Source organism: Rhipicephalus microplus, chromosome 2 (assembly GCF_043290135.1).
Source record: "Rhipicephalus microplus isolate Deutch F79 chromosome 2, USDA_Rmic, whole genome shotgun sequence".
In the NCBI taxonomy this organism is placed as follows: domain Eukaryota; kingdom Metazoa; phylum Arthropoda; class Arachnida; order Ixodida; family Ixodidae; genus Rhipicephalus; species Rhipicephalus microplus.
In genome coordinates this window covers 50,232,998-50,256,510 of record NC_134701.1, presented here as the reverse complement: position 1 = coordinate 50,256,510, position 23,513 = coordinate 50,232,998, and the positions used below count along the sequence as shown (strand labels likewise).

The 23,513-nt window shown below is 47.1% G+C and overlaps 1 protein-coding gene across 2 annotated transcripts in view; it reads left to right on the top strand.

The window, feature by feature from the left end:
• The window catches only part of dbe (KRR1 small subunit processome component homolog dbe), a 119,326-nt gene that overhangs the window by 83,010 nt on the left and 12,803 nt on the right, over positions 1–23,513 (top strand). The window lies entirely within an intron of this gene.

Sequence of the window (23,513 nt, the reverse complement as noted above, 5' to 3'; positions counted from 1 at the left end):
TGCAGTGTGAACAGATCAGTACGCGGTGTAACAAAGGCATTGCCTTCAACGAGAAAAATTTCGGAATTTCGGCCACTACACCAGGAAAAATGTGCTTGCCGTTTCATGCCATGACAGTCACTTGTCGTTGGTGCTGCTGAAGGATTCGGGATCTCACTCGTGCTGGACAACAGCGCTCACAAAAGCTGCTGAAGCTATCGGTAATGTCTGGCCAGTCGAGCATGACAGGCAGTATTGTAGTTTATTGAGTAGCTGTGCGATTTCGTGGTGAACAGTGTAGTAACCTCAACCAAGGTGTAAAGTAAGGTAAGGACTGGGCACGGTAGTGCAGAAAGTATGTAAGTGGTTCCATTTCCTTTCGACGCATGGTTAGGGGCTCCAGGTGGGCTCTATCTGTCCCACGCATTGTTGGCATCTATGAAAGTTGGCATCTATGAAAATTTGTGGCATAAAAAGTGTAAAAGGCGTAAGTTCAGTTGTGCTTCAGTAGCTGTGTGTGTTTATGAAGAATACATGAAAAAATAATGAACAGGTTATGAGCAATACATAGTAAATAATGCTACCTAAGTAATAAAAATACAAGGTCTTGAGATATTTGAGTTTAAAGCTATAAAATGGCTGAAAAGCAATCACACTTCGCCACAAACACGGTTCAACTATTTTATTTATTAGCTACAATTCTGGTAAACATCGCCTAAGTCAATTTTTCACATTGGAGCCTCTTGTCTTGTTTATTTGAGAGATGTCATGCTGCTCTGTTCGCAACGTATTGTTGAGTGCAGTCAATGTTTTCTAGCAAATTGACCATAGTTTGCCTAAGCTTCCATTCTATCCCATAATTGTGGCTGAAATTTGACTACCATCATTAAATGCAGGAACAATATCTAATGTTGTGCAAGGGAGTTTAATAGCCACGCCAGGTACTAGGCAGACAGCCGGTACGGACACAAATGCTCGAGCAGTTCAGCGTCTACAGCTCGTGCACACGCTCGCGCTTCGCACTCAGAGATGGTCCCACTGGTCATAGCCTTGCGAATTCCCCACTACAATACCCCGGCAATGAAGACGAGCCATCCTGGCGACTCAAGGTGACGAGAAAACAGGAGGGTCATAGCAGTGCTTGAGGCGACTGATGTGGACCGTCTCACAATCAAGGCGGCGCTTGTCCGTGGATGGCTTGAGCGGTTCAATCACATAGGTGACAGAAGAAGGGCGCTGTATGACGCGGTAAGGGCCAGTATACTTTGGTGCAAACTTGGGAGTCGGTCTAGGAGAGAAAGGCAGTCGGAGCCAGACGAGAGAACCGATGGTGAAACTGTCCTGGACAAGATCACAGTCGTGGCAATCTTTTTGGAGGGCTTGATTATCGGCTGTGAAGAACCATGTGTGGGGGGCGGTCATTTTGGATTTGCCGATGGCAAAAGATTGACCGTAATTTTTTTGTTTGTACTCGATTCTAACGCGCATGCGATTTATGAACTCGCTTAACCGGAAAAAAGGTGCGCGTTAGATTCGAGTAATTATGGTATGCCAAGTGAAATCGGGGGGGAAAAGACCACAACGTCGCCAAGATAGCACAAGCATATGTTCCATTTGAGACCGCGTGAAATGCTGTCCATCATTCGCTCGAATGTTGTGGGCGCATTTCAAAGTCTTAAGTGGCATTAGGGTAAATTCATAGAGGCCATCCGATGTGATGAAGGCCATTTTCGGACGATCAGACAGCCTTCAGGACCTGCCAATAACCTGAGCGAAGGTTAAGCGAGAAAAAGAATTCTGCACGTTGGAGACAATCGAGAGCGTTGTCTATGCGGCGAAGAGGGTAAACATCTTTCCTCATAATGTTGTTTAGGCGCCTGTAGTCTACGCAGAACCGGATCAAACAATATATTTTTTTTTTTGACGAGTACAACTGGTGAAGACCAAGGACAGCAAGAAGGCTTGATGACTCCACGCTGTAGCGTGCCGTCTACTTGTTCTGCAATTACGCGATGCTCCGCCGGCGACACCAACGTTTCTAGACTAGGTAAGTTGCAAAACTGAGCGATGTTGCGCAGCGCCGCTGCTGCTAGCGACAAATGTGGCACTGCTGTCGCATCTGGATTCACTTACTGCATGCTCGCTCACAGAACACCTAGCTCGCTCGTGTCACTCCCGTAACCTCCATCGCCTCTGCATGTTGCTGTGCGTCGATATCTGTGGAGGCTTCTTTCTGCGTGAACAGTTTCGTGCTTCAGCGCGCCCTGTTCTGCTTTGTATGTGTTGCGTGTTTTCATCATGCACAGATGTTGCGTTCTCGGCTGTAGAGTAGCTACAGGAAATGAGAGACACCACGACATTTCTTTTGTGCCCACGTGTACCTGAGCAGCGAGAGGTATGGAACCACGCTATTCCTCGTGCAGATAAGAAACTGCCCAGCACTTCACGTATGTGTGATATGCACTTTCATGAGAAGGACATCCTGAAGACTTTCACTCACGTCATATAGTAAGAAGGTACAAATCGAAAGAGGAAAGTGGGACCTTGTCGAAGGATGCGTTCCACGAATATTCTAGAATTCGCCCGCTTACCTTGCCCACTTCGCTTTGTCGTGGGGCCCGCGACAAGGAAGCGAAAGCTGCCCGATAGGAGTGGGGTATTTTCCAGAATATCATCGGAGAAAAGAATTGACTACATATCTCCGAGCACTGAGCTCAAAGACAGTGAAATAAGTCCCGACATGCCGTCAACTAGTGGCGTCATATCGCTTCAAGACATAGAAAACGTTTGTTTGCATGCTGGCGGAAAGTTGTTGAGAATGGCGAGACAAGATGTCTTGTGGTGTTTCTAGGGCTCAAAGAATAAAAAAAGAGCGCTATTTGTGGAGAAATGCGTTGTCGTCGCAGAAGACCTGACAGTCACCATTAGCAGCCGTCACCATCGCTTAGCCAAGTCGCATGGCAATGCAGATACCGTCACCCAATCGGCCAAACTTCTGGAGGACATAGAAAATCTGGAAGTGTGTTCATGTTGTCCCAGTGCATCAGCAGGCAGACTCGTGAGTAATGACTACGAAGTGCTCACCGATACCCCAAAGTGTCGTCTCTGCTTGAAGCTTTGGCTGCAGCTGTGTTTCATTAGAGGAAATCCAGAAGAAGCAGAGGCAAGACATGCTCAAGAAAATGGCCGCACGCGTAGCTTCTCGACGGTCTAAGTTCCTAAAGAATGTGACTGACATGAAAAAAAAAAAAGCTGACTCTATAACCAGACAAAAGCCACGAGATTGGATCACATAGTTGTAAATTATTTTCAAGCCCGAAAAACACAGCCACAAAAAGAGGATGCCAGACATTGTAATTGGGGTTTTCGTGTCTAAAAATATATTGCGAACGTACGCCAACTACAGTCGACTCCCGGTAATTCGAAGTTGCTTAATTGGAAGTTTCGGTTAATTAGAAATGAGCAAGTGGTCCCATCAGTTTTGCATGCAATCGTATAGAAAAATATGCTCGATAATTCGAAGTTAAAAACCCATAATATTGGTTAATTAGAAGTTTTTTCAATCGACAGTCTCGTCGCGACCGTAATTTTACAGTAAAATGGGGAACTTTTCATATGCCAAAACATCTGCCGGACCGCGCTGGTGTCTTCGCCATCACTACTGTCCGCAGCGCCACAGATCTTGAAGCGGCAATCTTTTTAACGCTGGCGAATCGCATCGGCGGCATCGACTGACTCTTTAGTTGACTTTTGTCGAGACTCGAGTGTGTCACCGCGTCACCCGCGCGCTGGGTTGATTCCACACGTGTTTCCGCGCTTCTGATTTTGAGTGTTGTGGTGGTGACGTACGTTTGATAATGGCAACTCGTGGCCCTTACAGAACGCTAGACCTAGCTACGAAAGTCGCAGTCTTGAAGGAAGTTGACCAGGGAGGCACCGCCAAACAAGACATTGCAAGAAAGTACGGCATTAAGCCTAACACGCTGTTGACATTCATAAAGAATAAGCGCTCAATATTGGATGCGTTTGAAAGTGAAAAATTCAAGACTTCGCAGAAGCGGATGCGCACCGGCGCCTACCCCGAATTGGAGGAAGCACTGCTGATTTGGATCAGAGAGGCACGAAACAACAAACTTCCTCTCAGTGGTGAAGTCGTCACGGCAAAAGCGTCATCGCTTGCTGAAATGTTGGGCATCAACGACTTCGCTGCTTCGGATGGGTGGCTTACGCGTTTCAAACATCGCCACGACTTGATTTTTAAAAGCGCGTGTGGGGAGAAGGCGTCAGTCGATGAGGAAACGTGCCTGACATGGAAAGCGGGCAAGCTTCGCGAGTACCTCGAAGAATACCATCCGGCAGACATTTTTAATGCAGACGAGACTGCGCTTTTTTATCGGCTGCTATCGGACAAGACCCTGACATTTAAAGACGACGACTGTTCTGGAGGCAAAAGAAGCAAAGAGAGAGTGTCAGTGCTAGTCGCGGCGAACATGACTGGCACAGAACTGTGTCGCCTGCTTGTGATCGGGAAGGCTGCCAAGCCTAGGTGCTTTAAAGGCGTGAAGACGCTTCCTGTGGATTATGCCTCGAACAGAAAGGCGTGGATGACATCCGATATATTTAAGGACTGGATCACCAAACTCAACCGCAAGTTCGCGCAATCAAGCCGTAAGGTGTTGTTCCTTGTGGACCAATGTAGTGCCCACATGAACGTACCTGCCTTGAGTGCCATCCGTCTTGTGTACCTGCCTGCAAACACGACGTCCGTGTTGCAGCCCATGGACCAGGGCATAATAAAAAATGTGAAGGTATTGTATAGGCAGCATCTCGTCGAGCGCATGCTTTTGTGCATGGACAACTCATCGCAATACGAGGCGAGTTTGCTTAGTGCCATCAACATGCTAGCGCGAGCTTGGACCCGCGTGAAAGAAGAAACCATCGCCAATTGTTTCCGGGCCTGTGGTTTCATGGAAAACTCAGGGGATGCTTCTCCTTGTGCGCCAGTGGAAGTGCAAACAAATGAGCTCGACGACGGTAGCTTTCGCGCCGCTCTCGGTGACGTCCGTTGTGACGAGTATGTCGCTGTGGACAGCAACGTCGAAACATGCGGTCCACTAACGGACAGCGAAATCGTGCAGATGGTTCGGCCCCATGACTGCATTCCTGAAAATGACGATGATGACGACGACATCGGAAATGAGCCACCACCGAGGGCTGCCGATGTAGCTGTGGGTCTTGCTCTTGCGCAGCGGTTTTTGTTGGAGAACACAACGCGGAAGAAGCACTTCGCCACGTGTATTCCTTACAAAACTTGCTAGCCGCAGCCAGATTCGGCAAGCAGAAGAAGATGACAGACTATTTTTCCTAAAAACTGTCGCGCTTTTAAACTAATAAAAGTGCTGTTTTTAGTGCTTTTTGCTTAATTCGAAGTTCATTTAATTCGAAGTTTTTTGCGGTTCCCGTGAACTTCGTATTAACGGGAGTCGACTGTAGCAACTTACTGACAGAATATATACCTGTTATGCTATATATATCAAGCATTGTTTATTGTGGGCAGTTCAGAAAACAATAATTATACTGTATTTGCCTTACGCCGCTAAATATTACGCAGTACTAAGTTTTTGCGGCAGCACAACAAATCTCGATAATATACTGTTGGCAGAGCTCTTTCAGAACGGCCGCCACGGCGTCTTGACACGACGACTACGTGTTTTCGTCTGCTAGCGGAAGCTTGTTGCGCCGCCAGTGCCACCAAACCGGAAGCTGTCCCGGGGCTGAGTGACGAGTAGTCTGACGCCGGGAGTTTTGCAACTTACCTAGTCTAGAAACGTTGGGCGACACACCAGAGGGGCGCTGGCGCAAAGGAATACTCTTCCCTGTGTCACTTGTGTGCACAATGATGTTCGTTCTTCCTAGCACCGCTTGAGGAAAGTCAAACGAACACCTGAATTCGTGCGACAGGGTAACAAGCTGCTCACGTTGAGCCGGGGCGAGATGGCTGTCAATGGAACAGTGAAATGCATCGGAAGACAAGCTGTCCGAGGCAAGGTGAGGAACCAATGCGTTCAGCTCCATATTCGGCTTGGTGTCGAAGAAATCGGCTGGCACAATAGTGCCTTCATCGATAGGCTGAATGTGGCCGAGCGTCTCGTTGCAGCGCAAAGTGAGAGGGCACAAGTTGGGATTGTAAATAAAGATTCTGGTAGTGTCTTGACAAAGCGCAAGAACGGCGAACGGCAGCGATGTGTGGTGGCGGCTACCGAAGATGTCAGATGGCATGAGTAGGATGGTAGCGTCAGAAAGTGAAGCACAGTAGGCAGGGACAAACTGGGCGCTGAAAGGAGGAAGGTCAATTTTCGTCGCGACGACAAGGTTAGCCACACTAGATACAGCCGCATCAACAGAAGGTGCATCAGGAAACGGTAACAGCTTGACTTCGGCCCGAGCGCAGTCCACCACGGCGTGGTGACGTGATAAGAAATCCCATCCTAGGATGACATCGTGGGAACGTGAAGCCAACACGTGAAATCCAATGGTGTACAACACGTCTCGAATTACCGCTTTTGCTGTACATGCCGCGACGGGCTCAATTTGTTGGGTGCTCGCAGTGCGAAGAGAAACCACGGGAGAAAGCATCGTTGCTTTTTAAAAGAGAGCGGCAAAGTCTTTGACTTATCACAGATATCGCGGCACCGGTATCGATGAGTGCAAGTGTTCGTACACGTTCGACGATTACATCGATCACATTGGCGGGAGACAGGCAAGAAATTAAGCGATTAGACGACGCAGCTTGTGCCTCCAGAGTTGCGGCAGTTAGTTTTCCGTCTCAATAGAGGTGGGTCGTCGACGCATAGGCGATACAGAATGACGACTTATTGAAGGGGAAGGCGAGCGGGAAGTAGAACATCGAGAAGTGGAGGTTCGGGTGCCGGAAGCAGCTTGCGCATCACGTTCGTGAACTTCAGGTGGCACGTGCGATGCGTGGTATGGGGGCCCGAAACGTGTAGTCAGGGTATCTTGGTGCGTTAACTGAGAAGCACCGACGACATAGACGTGCAACGTGGCCTGGAATTCGGCAAAAGTAACATAGGGGCCGGTTGTCAGCAGTGCGCCAAGGATTTCGGCGTGCTGCTGGGTAGCTGGAAACGACGCGGTGGACGGTTGCACAGGTTGTGGCGTATACAATGGCAGACGAGGCGGAAGCATTGCCGCGACGGCCGCATAAGTCAGTGGCGCGGCAACAGGTGTTGGTGGAGAGGCAGACGTAGGTAATGGCAATGCCTCGGAGACCTGCTCCTGAATAGCCTGTCTGATGGTCAGCATTAGGCGGTTCTTTGGTGCTTTGGTATACGAGAGACATGAAAGCTGTCGTGCGACCTCTTCGCGTACATATTCTTTTATTTGATCCAGCAGGGTTTTGTCACCACCGACGGCCAGGGCAGCAAGAGAGTCGTCTGCTGTCGTCGACCTCCGAACTGATGCACGTTGTTTGCGAATCTCTTCCAAGCTCTGGCACAAGGTGACAAGTTCGGATACGGTACTTGGGCCCTTCGCCAGCAACATTTGAAAGGCATCATCGCCTATGCCTTTCAAGATATGCCTGATCTTGTTTTGTTCGGTCATGTCAGGGTTAAAGCGCCGGCATAAATCGATAACATCTTCAATATAGCTTGTGAAGCTTTCGCCCTGTCTTTGTGCTCGTCCGCGTAGGCGCTGTTCAGCATACAGCTTGCGCACTGCGGGGTGATCGAACACAGCTGCCAGGGTGGTCTTGAAAGCGACCCTAGTGGTAAATTCAGCACGGTGGTTTGTGAACCACAGGCTGGCGACGTCTTTGAGATCAAATGGGACATACTCCAATTTCGAAGGGTCATCCTACTTGTTGGCAGCGCTCACCTTTTAAACAGATGCAACCAGTCTTCCACATCTTGATCCTCGATTCCACATCTTGGTCCTCGAACCCGTTGGCGCAAAGTGGTAGGCACAATGACCAGTTGAGATTGGCCCGTGCTCTGCTGGGTGGCGCCTTGCTCGGTCGTCTGATCAGGCATTGCTGATACAGTGGCCAGCTTCTGGCTTCGAAGTTTCAGATTTGCGTACTCAGCACACTTCCACCACTTTGCAAGGGAGTTTAATAGCGACGCCAGGTAGTAGGCAGACTGCTGGTACGGACGCAAATGCTCGAGCAGTCCAGCGTCTACAGCTCGTGCACATGCACGCGCTTCGCATTCAGAGATGGTCCCACTTGTCCCATCTCGCGCTTCACATTCAGAAATGGCCTTGCAAATTCCCCACTACAATTGCAATTCCTAAGACTCTGAACCTAAACAAAGGCAGCAATGACTCTGCAACTGCATTCCCATTAACTCAGCACTTACACCGGGTCGTTCTCACATGCTAGTTGATCTAATTGCATCAAAATTAATAGCCATATCCATTAGAGCATTTCTATTATTACCCTGCATGTGATTCACCTCGAAGGCAGTGATGGAAGTACTGCTCTAATTGCTCAAAAAGAGAAATGCTGCTCCAAACAGTAATTTTTGGTGGCAATTGGTTCAAACGTGCTCTGAAACGACAATGAGAGAATGACACAGTAATGCCTTTTGCTGACACAGTAATGCTAGCGAAAGTATAGGGGATGCTATCAGAAGTAATTGTAATGTAAATGTGAAGAAAGAAAAGTGGATAAAAAGATAATTTTCCACCAGCAGGATCTGAACCTGCGACCTTTGAATCACGCGTCCAATGCTCTACCACAGAGTTATGGTGGCGGTTATCCCACCATCCACTTTATAGGGTATACATGTGCATTAAACCGTGGGAGTGCCAGTTAGCACCACCTGTTGCTATTGTGGTGAATGTGAAACACTTTTTCTTGCCTTTTTGGTGTTTCGTAGTATGTGATCTTGAACAAGATGGCAGCTAGCCACTTATCTCTTGCGTACCACTTTAAGGCATCAAATTTGCCAGAGCGAAACCCTTGCAATGAATGAAGGAAAGGGTAATTTTAAGGGCTTGTTTTTCTCTGTTAGACACAATATAAATGAAAACTGATTGGCCAGCTGTCATCTCTTGATAAGATCACGTACTACACGACGTCAAACAGGCAAGAAAGTGTGTTCACTAGCCGCAATGGCAACAGGCGGTGCTGACTGATGCTCCCATGGTTTAATGCACGTATATACCCTATAAAATGGAAGAGGGGATGACCACCACTATAGCTCACTGGTATGCAGCGCATCGAATACGTTATTCGTAGGTCACACGTTCGGATCTTGCCGTTGGCGAGTCATATTTTCGTACACTTTTTTTTCTGCACAAGTACAATTACTTCTAATAATATCCGCAGTACTTTCCTTTGCATCATTGTCTGGTAGTTTCCAATAATAATGTGTCTAACAAAGAAAAAAGAACCCGTAAAATTGCGTTTTTTTTTTACTTAAAGAATGAGAATGTCGAACTTTTACTTTTTGATCAACCCATAAGTACTAAAAAAAACTGAAAAAAACCTGTGCACTATCATACCAGCATGCTACTAGTGCTCTGATCTCATTTGTGGGATAAGAACTGGCATATGAAGCATTTTGCTGTCTTTCTTTCTTAGCTATACATTCAGGCTAGTGTGGTGGAATGTGAAAATGAGCAGGATTGCTTTTATCGCATACCGACTATCTGATGCTTATTTGGCTATTAGTTATATAGGTCTCCGATAGATTGGAGGCGTGCCAAGGTAATAACGATCCATAAACAGGGTTCCAAATATGACGTCACGAACTTTCGACCAATTTCCTTGACAAGTACTTGTTGTAAAATACTGGAGCACATTTTGACTACTCACCTAATGAAGTTTGTAGAAGAAAATGGTATTTTAGGTAATAATCAGCACGGGTTTTGCAAAGGGTATTCCACAATTCCAATTCTTACTGAGGTTACGCATGAAATTGGTCAGTGTTTAGATGGAAAAGGTCAAGTAGACATCATATGTATTGATTTCCGAAAAGCATTTGATAAATTATCTCACAGAAAGTTGCTTAAAAAGTTGTCTTGTTTGACTGGTGACAGTCAGCTATTAAAATGGATAGAGGCATATTTTTCAAATAGACAACAATTTCTTGAATTGAATAATGTCTCCAGCACCAATAAACCAGTCAGATCAGGCGTGCCGAAAGGGTCCGTAATAGGCCCTTTACTTTCTCTATCTATATCAGTGACATGGGTGCCGATTTTTCTCAGCAAATAGCTATAGAACATTATGCAGACGGCACCATTGTGTATGCGAAGATAAGCTCCACTGACAATCAGCTGGAGCTTGATAACCATTTACAAAAAATTAGTCTTTGGTGCGACGAATGGCTAATGGAACTGAATGCATCAAAAACTCTCTTCGTGCACATGACACGTAAAAAAAAAACTCGTTATCCTTTTCTTACAGCATTAAAGGCACAGTGCTGACTGAAGTAAAGAATGTTAAGTATCTAGGTGTTCATCTTACACATGACTTGAACTGGTCCATGCATGTTGACAGTGTTTGCAATAAAGCCGTGCGTAAACTTTGGTCGTTACGACGAAAACTTCACGAGCCACCCCGGAAGCTAAAACGATGGCGTATAAAATGACTATTCTTCCAGTACTGACCTACGCAAGCCATCTATGGGAACCATACTCCAAAACAAATGCACTAAAATGTGAGCGTATACAAAAAGCCTTACGGTTCATCTTCAACTCCTATTCCAGAACTCAGTCTATTTGTGAGCTTAGAGACAGAGCCGGTTTAATGACGGTGAAACGAAAAATGCAACAAAATCGACTGATATTCTTTTTTCAGATACTCAATGGAGACTACAAAGTTCGCCTAAAGGAACACATCGTACTACAGCCATTTACCACATCCAGAACAAAACACTTGAAACATATCTTACCACTTAGCTACAGAACAGATTTATTCAAGTATTCGTTTTTGGTTCGGAGCATCGATGACTGGAATCAATTACCTCAATACTTAGTCGAACATTGCAATATACAAAGGTTCGAAAAGGCTTTGTCAGAATATTTGTAACCAAATTGCTTGTTCCTTGTCGGTTGCATATGTTCAATGTACTATATCACTTCAAATCTTTTTTCTCTTTTTGGTGACGTGTAGGAGATGTATTCGAACATGTTTCTTTTATCCGTGATCTATGCGGGCTGTATTCTGATATAGTTTTGCGTTTTGTTTTTGTTATCTTCATATAGTGTGCGTCTTGAGCGTACAGTGTGAAACTTGTTTCCACATATGTTCTTTGTACGTGCCAGATATGTTACCCCAACTCCTGTCTTGGCCCTTGGGCTGACAGTATGAATAAATAAAAAAAATAAAAAAATATGGGACTGTGGTTACTTCTAAAATTTGGGGTTGAGCTTTTCTGGTTTTAAGTGATTTCTGCCATAAGTTATAGTATTTGAATTGTATTGTTCCACGAAGACAGTAGACACACAAGTGCAGAGCTGGTGTATTAACGGCCAATATAGCTACTGCCCAAGTGGCCACAAGAGACGTCTTTTTCTCGTCCGAGCGAGCTTGCTTTCTCGTGTTCTTTGCCACAACATCACCCTCCTGATGGGTTAAGCTCCGTTCCGGTGCAAATCACAGAGCATCAGTTAATCTGAGTAGATAAGGCTTGAGTCTGGCGACGGGAACGTCACTGTTGACGCAAGGTAGCAAAGACACGTCGGCTGGTGAGATCTTGTAAGTTGTGGAGCCTCGAAATGGCGAACGAGAGCACCACGCTCTTGGAGTGAACGGACACAGCAGACGCGGTCGGTACAAACCAAACAACAATATACATTTATTTAACTAATTTTAGAACGACATTATCGTCCGCCGAATTATTATAACATCAATCGTGATCAGAACACCAAGACATCCTTACACACTAATAAACAACACTCAGCAACATGACAAACAAGGCGGTGTTGCTAACACCTGACTCACCATGAGAGCCTAGTGGAGGCGGTTGGTGGTGCCGTCCACAGCAGACTCTCCGCGAGAGACAAACGTCCGCCCTACCGCCCGCGCCAAAAGAGACCTGCTTATTTCTCGCTGGCTGCCACCAAGGCTTGTCGCCGCCGGCGCTATACCATGGTGATGATAGTGGTGATCAATGCTGGCGAACACAACGCCACCTGCCGCCTGGTAGTTGTAACCCTAAATGCGGCTTTTGCGCGAGACACATGCGCCACGCGGTGCAAACAACTTTACAGGGGTGTCAGCACCTTCGCATCTTCTCAATCTTAATTCAAACCATATCCCGAAAAAAAAAAAGAAATCCGGTACACAAGCTCAAACAAACAAACAAAAAAAGACAACACATGTCCCTACATAATGTCCGTGCACCACGACACCACCGCCGGTCGACATTGCTGCACTGTCCGGCTAGACGATTTCACTCCAGTACTGGTCCCGCAACAGCAACATTGCCGCCGGCGTGATGAACCGTCACTCGCGCTAACAGGTCTTCCGGTTGCGACCAGCACTCAAGAGGGCTCCAGGCTGCAGTCAGTTGCGCAGGTCTCAGGTCTTCATTGCCCAACCTCACGACCGCATTCCTGGCCAGTGGCGCTGACGATGTGCAGAAGACAGCCAGCCGCGGGTTACATCACTCCCGCTGCGTAAATTCCAAAACACTCGAAAAGAACAATGCAGTAGGCCAAAGGGAAGGAAGCTTCGGGCTCCTCGCCCACGTGGTACAATGGTCAGTCATCATCATCATCATCATCAGCCTGACTGCGTCCACTGCAAGACAAAGACCTCTCCCATGTTCTGCCAGTCAACTCGGTCTGTGCTTGCTGCTGCCAATTTATACCCGCAAACTTTTTGATCTCATCTGCCCACCTAATCTTCTGTCTCCCCCTAACCCGCTTGCCTTCTGTAGGAATCCAGTTAGTTACCCTTAATGTATAGCTAATACATCGGCGACGACCGAGCCACCCATTTAAAAAAACAAAAATCACTTTTCTTAACTCATGCATCGCAAGATGAAAAAAAAAAAGTGAGGAAATCAGAGTGCAACACCTCGACGCCACGATCCACCTAGTCGTGCCACATGCGACAGGTGGCTGCGCAGAGCCTTAGGCCTAATGAGTCGCTCGACAACAACCGGCATCCACCCAGCACCCAGCCTAGGCTTAGAAGAGGCAGCCGCAAGGAGACACCCACTCTGTAACGTGGCCCTATCGTTCGCCACACACAGCAGCTTACCGAGTGATCAGCGTCCACCGTCCCGGACGGTGTCACGACGCCCCTGCGCCGTACCGCAATACCAGACAGCAACGCCGCCCTGCTCTCTGAGCCCAAAAGAGATAGAAGAAGCTATTTTACTCACTCACTTCGGGCTTGACCTACAATCCACATGCTCTAAGCATTGCTCACCCCAGGATGCAGACCACATGGCTCTCGTACCAACTTGGCAACCTTTTTGCAAACCAACAACAACAACAAAAAAAACACTTGCGAACAGAAAAAAAATAAAAACTCAAGTGCCGACAAGTTCAAACACGTCACAAATACCGATCTCATCGCTATCAACAAAGCGCACTGCCGATGCTAGCAAAGAAGTCTCCCTAGGCCTACTCTACCCTGGCTCTGACAAAAGCTTGTACCGAACTGCGGAAACTGTCGTCCGATGCTCCAAGAGCCCCACATTGGGCGCCATTGTGGGGGTCTTGAAATGGCGAGCACCACGCTCTTGGATGAACGGACACAGCAGACGCGGTCGGGAGAAACCAAACAGTACACTTTTATTTAACTGCTTTTAGAACGACATCGTCAGCCGAATTATTATACAGTCGACTCCTGATAATTCGAAGTCGCTTAAATGGAATTATTGGTTAATTGGAAGTGGTGTGGGGGTCCCCTCAGTTTTGCATGCAGTTCAACAGGAAGAAATTCTCGGTAATTGGAAGCTAGAGGTCTGAAATTTCGGTTAATTCGAATTTATTTTCTATCGAACTTGTGCAGGAAATCGTAATGTTTGTTAAATTTCCTATTTTTGAAGTGCTAAACAACAATGCGTGTCCGACCGGCACCCAAGGGCATCGCAGTCGACCACAGCGCCACAGCTCAAAGCGTCAGCTGAAGGCATCGCAGTTGCATATAGCACCCAAGATCACGAAGTGGCTGCTCCGGCAGTTCCGGTTCCAAGCCTCATTGTTGATCTCTTTACGCGGTTGTGTGCAGACTCAGCATTTCCACGTGCGACGAAGCTCCACGTGCATTTACTATGGCAACTCGCGGGCCTTATCAGACGCTTGACTTGGCGACGAAAGTCAAAATTTTGAAAGAAGTTGAACAAGCAGGCACTGCCAAGCAAGCTATTGCGCAGAAATACGGCATCAAGCCTAATAGCTTGTCTAACATCCTGAAGAACACGCGCTCGGTACTGGACGCATTCGAAAATGACCAGTTCGAGATGTCTCGCAAGAGAATGCGCACCGGCGCCCAGCCGTATTTAGAGCAAGCGCTGCTCATCTGGATTCGAGAGGCTCGAAGCAACAGACTTCCTCTCAGCGGCGATATCGTTGCAGCGAAAGCGTCATCGCTTGCGATTATGCTAGGCATTGAGAACTTTGCTTCGTCCGATCGGTGGCTCACACGGTTCAAGCAGCGCCACGATATGGTGTTTAAAAGCGTTAACGGGGAAAAGGCTGCCGTCAACGCTGAAACATGTGATACGTGGACGGAAAATCAGCTTCGCAAATACTTGGGAGTATATCTGCCGGAAGATATCTTCAATGCCGACGAGGCAGCACTTTTTTACAGAATGTTGTCCGAGAAGACGCTGACCTTTAAGGACGATGACTGTGCTGGAGAGAAGCGTAGCAAAGAAAGAGTGTCGGCGCTGATAGCGGCGAACATGACGGGCACTGAGCGATGTCGCCTGCTCATGATAGGCAAAGCTGCTAAGCTTAGATGTTTCAAGGGCGTGAAAACGCTGCCTGACGACTACGCGTCTAACAGGAAAGCGTGGATGACCGCAGACCTATTCAAGAATTGGCTGACAAAATTGGATCACAAGTTCGCGTTATCTATACGCAATGTATTGCTCCTTGTGGACAAATGCAGTGCACACATGAATGTGCCGCCCTTGAGAGCAATACGTGTCGCCTACCTGCCAGCGAACACTACATCGGTGTTACAACCACTTGGCCAGGGGATCATAAAAAATGTGAAAGTACTGTACAGGAAGCATTTTCTTGAGCGGATGCTGTTGTGTATAGACAATGCAAGTCAGTATGTGGTGAGCCTTCTCAGTGCTATCCGTATGCTGGCACGATCGTGGGGTCGCGTAAAGGATGAAACCATTGTGAACTGCTTTAGGGCGTGCGGCTTCATTCCAAGTGGTGCAGATGATGACGCGTCTTGTACAGTGGGGGAAGAAGACACAAGTGAGCTTGACGTTGATGGTCTCCTGCCAGCTCTCGGCAACGTCCCTTTCAAGGAGTACATCGCCACTGACAGTTCGGTAGAAACGTGCGGTGCACTGTCGGACGCTGAGATTGTGGAGATGGTTCGGCCCAGTGAGCCTAGTCATGAAACTGAGGTTGACGACAACGCCGCCGCAAGTGAGCCATTACCGCGGGCTGCTGATGTAGCCGCAGGCCTTGCCCTCGCGCAGCGGTTTTTCGCTGCTGAGAACAACGCCGAGGAAGCGCTCGGGCACATATACAGCCTGCAGGACTTGCTTTCTGCTGCAAGAATCAGCAAACAGAAGCAAACGGCAATCACAGATTTTTTCTCATAAACTGCTTTGAAATAAATGTATTTTTAGTTTATTGTGGTTAATTGAAATTCCGCTTAATACGAAGTTTTTCGCAGTCCCCGTAATCTTCGTATTAACGAGAGTCGACTGTAACATCAATCGTGATCAGCACGCTAAGACATTCTTCCACAATATTAAACAACATGACAAACACAATAACACACCCAAGGCGGCGTCGCCAACGCTTGACTTACCACGTGGGGCCCCGACGCGCAACCCGCGGTGCCACGCACTGGGGCCCCACGCTAGAGACAACCGTTCGCGGCAACCGCCACGCGCAGAACAGACCAGCTTATTTCTCGCTCGCTGCCACCAAGGATTGTCGCCGCCAGCACTGTACCATGATGATGATAGTGGTGATCAACGCTCGCGAACACGCCACCTACCGCCCGGTAGTTGTAACCCAAAATGCGGCTTTTAAGTGAGACACATGCGCCACACGGTGCAAACAAGTTTACAGGGGGTGTCAGCACCCCCACAAAGTCATGTCATACAGCTGGCGCACGATCTTGTACGGCCCAGAGTAAGGAGAAAAGAGTTTTTCCACCAAGCCGATATTATGTGACGGTGTCCAAAGGAGGACAGGGGAAGCAGGAGAAAATTGTGTTTTTCGATGCTGATGATCATAGCGTAGTTTTTGAGACGCTTGCGATGTTGTGAGGCGTTGAGGAGCAGCCTCTCTGGCATGGGTAGCCAAGGTGATTGCACTGCGGGCATAATCGGTCATTGAGAACTGCATGCCAAAGGGTAGTAACATGTCAAAGGGCAAGACAAAGTTAAGGTTGTACAAAAAGTAGAATGGCGAAAATCCGGCGGTGTCATGACGGGACGAGTTGTAGGCAAATATAATGTACGGCAAAGCGGCACCCCGGTCACGGTAGTCGTCAGAAACATACATGGCAAGCATGTCAGTTAGAGTGTGGTTCAGTCGCTCGGTGAGCCCGTTCGTTTGAGGGTGGCGTGCGGTAGTGATCTTGTGTTCCGTAGAACAGGAGCGGAGCAGGTCATCGACCTTCAACAAAAGTAACCGCCCCGATCCGTTAGCAGCTGTCGTGGGACGCCGTGGTGCAGGATAACGTCTTGAAGTAGGAAGTCTGCAACATCTGTAGCGCAGCTGGTCGGTATTGCTCGCGCAATGACATATCTTGTTGCATGATCTGTTGCGACAGCGATCCACTTGTCCCCTTTGGTAAAAATAGGGAATGGACCAAGTAGGTTGAGGCCCACACAGAAGAATGGCTCTGTAGGAGCTTCAACTGACTGAAGCAAACTGGCAGTAGGTGAGGCAGACATCTTAAGTCGCTAACACAGGTCACAAGAAGCGACATAGCGGCACACAGAATGATAGAGACCGGGCCAGAAGAAGAGGCGTTTTACGCGATCATAAGTTCAAGTGATGCCCGTATGGCCAGCAGTGGGAGTGTTGCGAAGTTCTTGGAGCACGGCCAGTCGCAGGTGCTAGGGAACAAGTACTAACAGCTCAGTACCATAGGAAAACGTTGCGGCGGCATAAATTGCCATCATTCAATGTGAATATTAAAAATGAAGGACCGGTGGGTGCGTAGCTTAGGCTGTCCATAATGTTTCAAAAAACAGGGTCTTGTCGTTGCTGGTCGCCTATGTCGAGAAAGCCCGATAACGACAGATTACCAATGTCCATGTCAATATCCGTGTCGACGGGTTGATCGACAGGTTGATCCACGGGATTGCGAGAAAGGCAGTCAGCGTCGCTGTGCATGCGTCCAGATTTATGTACTATCGAGAAGTCATACTCTTGTATACGCAGTCCCCAACACGCAAGTCATCCAGTTCGGTCCTTCAAAAAGGACAGTCAACAGAGTGCGTGGTGGTCAGTTACAAAGCGGATTTGACGCCCAAACAAGCACGGTTGAAGTTTCGCTACAACCCAAACGAGCGCAAAGCATTCTGGCTCAGTTATCGAGTAATTGCGTTCGGGCGTGGAGAGAAGGCGGCTCGCGTAAGTGGTGACAGGGTCGTGGCCCTGTTGATGCTGAGCGAAAACAGCACAGATGCTATGACCACTCGCGTCAGTGCGTACTTCAGTGGGCGCAGAAGGGGCGAGAGAATAGGTGAACTTGTAAGCCACTTAATAAGAGTAGAAAAGGTGTGCTCTTGTTGCGGTCCCCAAAAGAAAGAGGTATCCTTTTTTTAGAAGGTTGGTCAGAAGTCGAGCGATGTCAGCGAATTTCTTTACAAAGCGACGAAAATAGAAGCATTAGCCCAGGAAACTACGAACACCTTTCGTCGGCGTAGGTATAGGGAAATTTCGCACAGCGCGAACTTTCTCTGAATGAGGTTGGATTCCTGCAGCGTTTAGTGGCATTTAGACGAATTCAGCTGAAGGCCAGCAGATCGAAACGCAGAGCACGTTTTTGAGGCGTTTAGGTGGCCTTCAAATGTCGGCAAGAACACGATTACGTCGTTGAGGTAGCAGAGTCACGTTGATCATTTTAAACCATGCAAGAGGGAGTCCATCATGCGCTCGATTGTGGCTGGTGCATTGCACAATCCGAAGAGCATGACTTTAAACTGGTACAAACCATCTGGTGTGACCAAAGCGTTTTTTTTTACGGTCAATCTCACCAACGTTGATCTGCCAGTAGCCTGAACAAAGATCGACTGAAGAAAAATAGTTGGATCCATGAAGGCAGTCAAGGGCATCATCTATGCGGGGCAGTGGATACACATTTTTTTTTGTTATCCGGATGAGGTGACGATAGTCGACGCAGAAGCGTCATGAGTTATGTTTCACATTTACTAAGACTACCGGAGATGCCCACGGGCTACTAGATGGCTCAATGATCTGTTTGTCCATCATCTTGTCAATCTCTTTTTAAATGACAATCCTTTTCGCGGAGGAGACGCGATATAGTCTCCTACAAATTGGGCTTGCGTCACCGTTGTTGATGTGATGAGTGAGACCAGATAACTGTCCATGAGGCTGGTCGTTCAGGTCAAATATATCCCAATAAATTGAGAGCAAGTAACGAAGAGCTGTTGCTTCATCCGCAGGAACATCAGGGGCAACCATTCTACTAATGCTGTCCGCAGTTGACGAAAGCAAAGTAATAGGCATCAAAGGTGCGCTTATACCAGAGAGAGAGAGAAAGATTCAGTGACCACAGAACAGATTTGATATTCGTTCAAGGGAGCGAGATGCGCCATGGCATCGCCATGGCAAAACACGTGTGTAGAAAATCCAAAATTGACGACTGGTACGCACACCTGATTCCCTTGTATGTAGACTATGGTGCTTGGCAAGGCAATGTTGTGCGTTAAAACCACATCAGTGAGCGGCGGCACGACATAGTCGCCATCTGTTACGGTGGGATAGGGCATCAAAGAACAGCTGTAGCAACTTGTGGGGACAGGCGAGCAAACTCAGCAGAACATAAACGAGATGATGCACAAGTTGCAGCGTCGGCAGGAAAGGCAGATCCAGCTGTACAATACGTTCAGAGTAGTTAATCTGGGCTGCATGCTTTGAAAAAACGTCTGTGCCCAAACCAAGGTCGTGTGGGCACTGTTCCAGCACAACAAATACAACATTAGTGTAGTGGCCACCGACAGCAACACGGGCTGTACACATTCCGACAACACGTGCAGTGTCACCATTGGCGACTCGAACTGTGCTCGTCGCGGCGGCTGTTACAAGCCTCCTGAGCCTTCGGCAAAGAGCATTGCTCATAACTGGAAAGTAAGCCCCATGTCTACAAGAGATCTCACATGAACACCATCAAATTCCACGTCCAGTAAGTTTCCGCATGTAGGCAGAGTCGGTAGAGGTTTTGAAAGCCGGGTCGTAGTTGCAGTGTCGCCTTCGGGAGCTGCACCGCCTAGTTTCCCGAAGTGATGCGGCCGCTTGAGGATGGGGTGAAGAGCAGTGCCTGAGTGGTGAACGTGTCCAACGATCTTGAGGAGACGGGGAGCGGCTAGACGTTGGCGGGACACTGTCGACACGGATGCTCAGAGTCAGCGTATAGGCCGAGAAGTGTGACAGTCCGGCAGCTAGTAGTAGTGAAGCGACCACTGAGGATGTGGTGAAACGCGGCTGCAGCAGTGACGGGGGATGTGTCTAATACGGAAACAATTGAAGGAGATGGGTCGATCATCCACGATTCGCCACTCGGCTGGGTTGCGGCGGGGTGGGCGAAATTGTGGCGTCTGGATGTGAGTGGTTGGGAGAACCTGGTAACTGTTCGCATGCCGAACAGTGCAGAGTGACGGCAAGCCCCAGCCTTTCATTTCTTCCCAATAGACTGCTTGAATAAGGAAAATGGAGAGCATGTTGTTCCAGAAGTCAGAACAGACAGATGCAACCGGAGACATGGCCTTGAGCTCACAGCGAATTAGTCGCGTGATATCTTCAGGTGCTGTTGGCTGAACGAGCCATGGTGGGTCTTCGCATGACGATGTGGCGGGGGTATTCAGCAATCTGTCGTACACTTGGGCAACTCGACGGCCCTTAGCCTGTTCGAAGTGCCGGCACTCCTTGATGATTTCATCCACTGTTATACAATCTTTGCACATAAAGAGATTGAAGGCATCATCGGCAATACCTTTTAAGATGTGGCCGATCTTGCCTGTCTTAATCATGCTGTTGTCAGCTTTGTAGCAGAGAGATATCAATGACATAGGACTCTGTCAAAGTCGGAGCGCTGCCTGCAAGTTCTTTCTTTGCTGCCAGCTGATGACCGACTGGTCTACCAAACAGATCTCATATTTTCTGTTTACACACATCCCAACTCGTGAGGTCAGCTTCATGCGTCTCATACCATTAATACACAGTTCCTTTGAGATAGAAGAGCAGGTTCGCTAGCATGAGGGTCGGGTCCCACTTGTAGCTGTCGCTCACCTTCTCGTATAGCTTCAGCCACTCCTTGACATTCGTCTTGTTCATGCCATAAAATGGCCCAGGGTTTCAGCGTTCAGTGCCTCTGTACATCAATGGCATTTATCCAAATTTAAAAGAGAACTGTATGTGTTGCTGCAAAGTTTGCAATTGCTGAAGACCTTTTTTACCCTCAGCATCTAAACTTATTGACAAGAACAACAAACACAAGGTGGAATGAAGCTAGGAGTTGAAAGTGTTCAAATTAAGCTCTGAAGACAAAGTGTGAATATTAAGGTGCATAGTGTCTTCAGACTGCCTTAGAAGTTGCCAGACAATTTCCAATACACAGATGACTTTGATCCAGTATTTTTGCTTTCTACATGAATCTTTTTTATTATTATTATTATTATTTTTAAGTAGGCGGTAAGTACTAAGCACATACGAGGGGCTTGCCCTTAGGTGCATTTTCACTCCACTACTTGCTTTCGAAAAAAAAAAAAAAACTCACTTGCTTTAAAAAAAAAAAAAACTGGTTTTGAGCTACAAAAAATTCTGTTTTAGAAAAGCATGAATGTGGAAAATATGCACAAAGAGACACCCTTTCCAAATTGCTAAGAAAAAAAAAGTGATATTTTTTCAAAATCTGCCCTACCCTGTGCCCTTAGGTCTAGCCTCCAGCAAATGCTGTACATTACAATAGAACCTTGGCAATACGAATCCCAAGAGCGAGCAAAAAAATATTTGCATCACTCAAAAACTAACGAAATTGATTTTCATACCCAAAATATGTGCACAAAGCATTTATTTTCATCGAAAGAACTAGCTTCTGTCTTTGCAGGACACATGGAAATTCACCGTATATCGATGGTGGCAACTGTGAATGCACGTGTCAAAGCTCAGGTTGTGCGATAGCTCATTTCTCGACATGTCATTGGGGTTTTCATGTCGACGCTGCTGCGGGCGATCATGCGTACGCGTTTGCCGTGAGCGAGTAACTAAACATAGAGTCATTCCCCTGCATGCGATGCGTCTCTTGGATGCTCTGGTGCGGATAGTTTTTAAACTGGGTTCTGTGAGCGACAGAACGCGTGCGAACGACTCCTGGTTTATGGCCATTAGCTGCCAATTTATTTAGACAAGCGAGTTTTTATTGAATTTTGCATTAAAAAAAAGCCATCGCGTGCGAAATCTGCACATCAGTGTCTGCAGATAGTGAGCGACCCACTTGGTTATTTGAGAGCCTGTAATAACAGAATGCACGTTCAAACCATTTTAAACGATATTTAATCATTTTAAATGAAATCATTTTAGATGAAAAGGTACCTCGGTGCTTTATTCGTGACTCATGACACGTCGGGGATCACGTGGTACAGCTTTATTAAACGGTAATTTGCTCAGTGCCCCACTTAATTGAAACTCGCAACAAGCACTTTGAGAGACGTTGCTGCTTGCCGGCTCAGGGCTGCACGAGCTTTTATGCTCAGCTTTTCATTCTTTTGTTCAGCGGCTGTTCCGCAGTATGACCGGTGCACTTCGTTTTCTTTTCTTCTTATTTTTTTTTTTTGCAGCAAAATCGTTCTCTGTACGTTCGGCGTGGACACAAATGTCTTACCTGCACGGTGCGAGCGCTTTTTATGCGAGTCGTTGAGCGGTGCGGGCGGCAATCGCAAGTCGATGTATTATCGGGAGCTCTACATTGACGGTGATGACATACGATATTAAAGAAAATAGAACAGGCCAACGGGGACCGCATAATAATGCGTGATTGCCCGTGTAGAGAGGCGTTAGCAGCACCATTCGCTTATCACGTAGTGTCATACGCATGCGCTTCACAAGATGGTCATTGCGATGCGGTTTCTTGGCTCCTGCCCTGCATTCATGAAGTTGGTCTTGCAGGAAATGGCCGTGAATGGCTGTGCAGCCCATTTTTGTTGTCTGTTAAAAGTTTGCAGTACACTTGGGGGGGGGGGATACTAATATGTCAGGCTTTTCTTAAAAAGGCCCACAGTTACGTAACTACGATTCTTGTGCAATCACAAATTTTGAATTTTTTTTTTCACTGTGATGCGTTTTTATTTTTACTGATGGAACCTAGTTTTCAACAAAGCCTTTTTTTTAAATATTATTGCACATGTTTGTTACAAGGGCCACAGGTTAGGTGGTATGTAAAAAGTTAGTGCAGATTATACCTAGTGTTAATCTATTCATAATTGATCAGTGAACTAAGAGCGCATAAGGAACACATACACGAAGCAAAAAGGAGGCACACAGCACGAGCACTCTTTACTAACAACTGCTTTATTCTCACGTTAGAAGGACGTATAAGTACGCAAAGGTGCGCATGTCAACAAGAATAAGACCATAGTGCAAGCAGCATGTGTGGCGTTCAATGAAAGCTTTTGTCTTAAGAATTATCTATATAGTTGAACTCAACAGTCAAGTAGTGATAATGACAGATGGCTGACACGCTGGCCGAGCGCTCATGCTGTGTGCCTCTGGTTTGCTTTCTGTGTGTGTTTTCCCCACCGCTCTCCCAGTTCGTTGATCATTTATTAATTATTAACTAGCCCGCCTTTCTATTTCCTTTGCAAGATAATCTATTCAAAAACTTCCTTTAAGGGAGGACGTGGCAATGAAAATTATCTTTGTTATTTATGAAGCCAAAGGATTGAAATTCGGCATGCAGATGTCATTTGTTGTGCTAATATCATAACTGAAATCGGTTTTGAGCTATCTAATATAACTTTTGAGTTACAACACTTGATAAGCTCTCATAGTTATCCCAAAATTAATTAGCTAATTAGACACAAGTTCATCAAAATTTTTTCGTAAGGATATTCACAAAGGTCCATTCTGTGCCATAATGCTATTGGTTTATT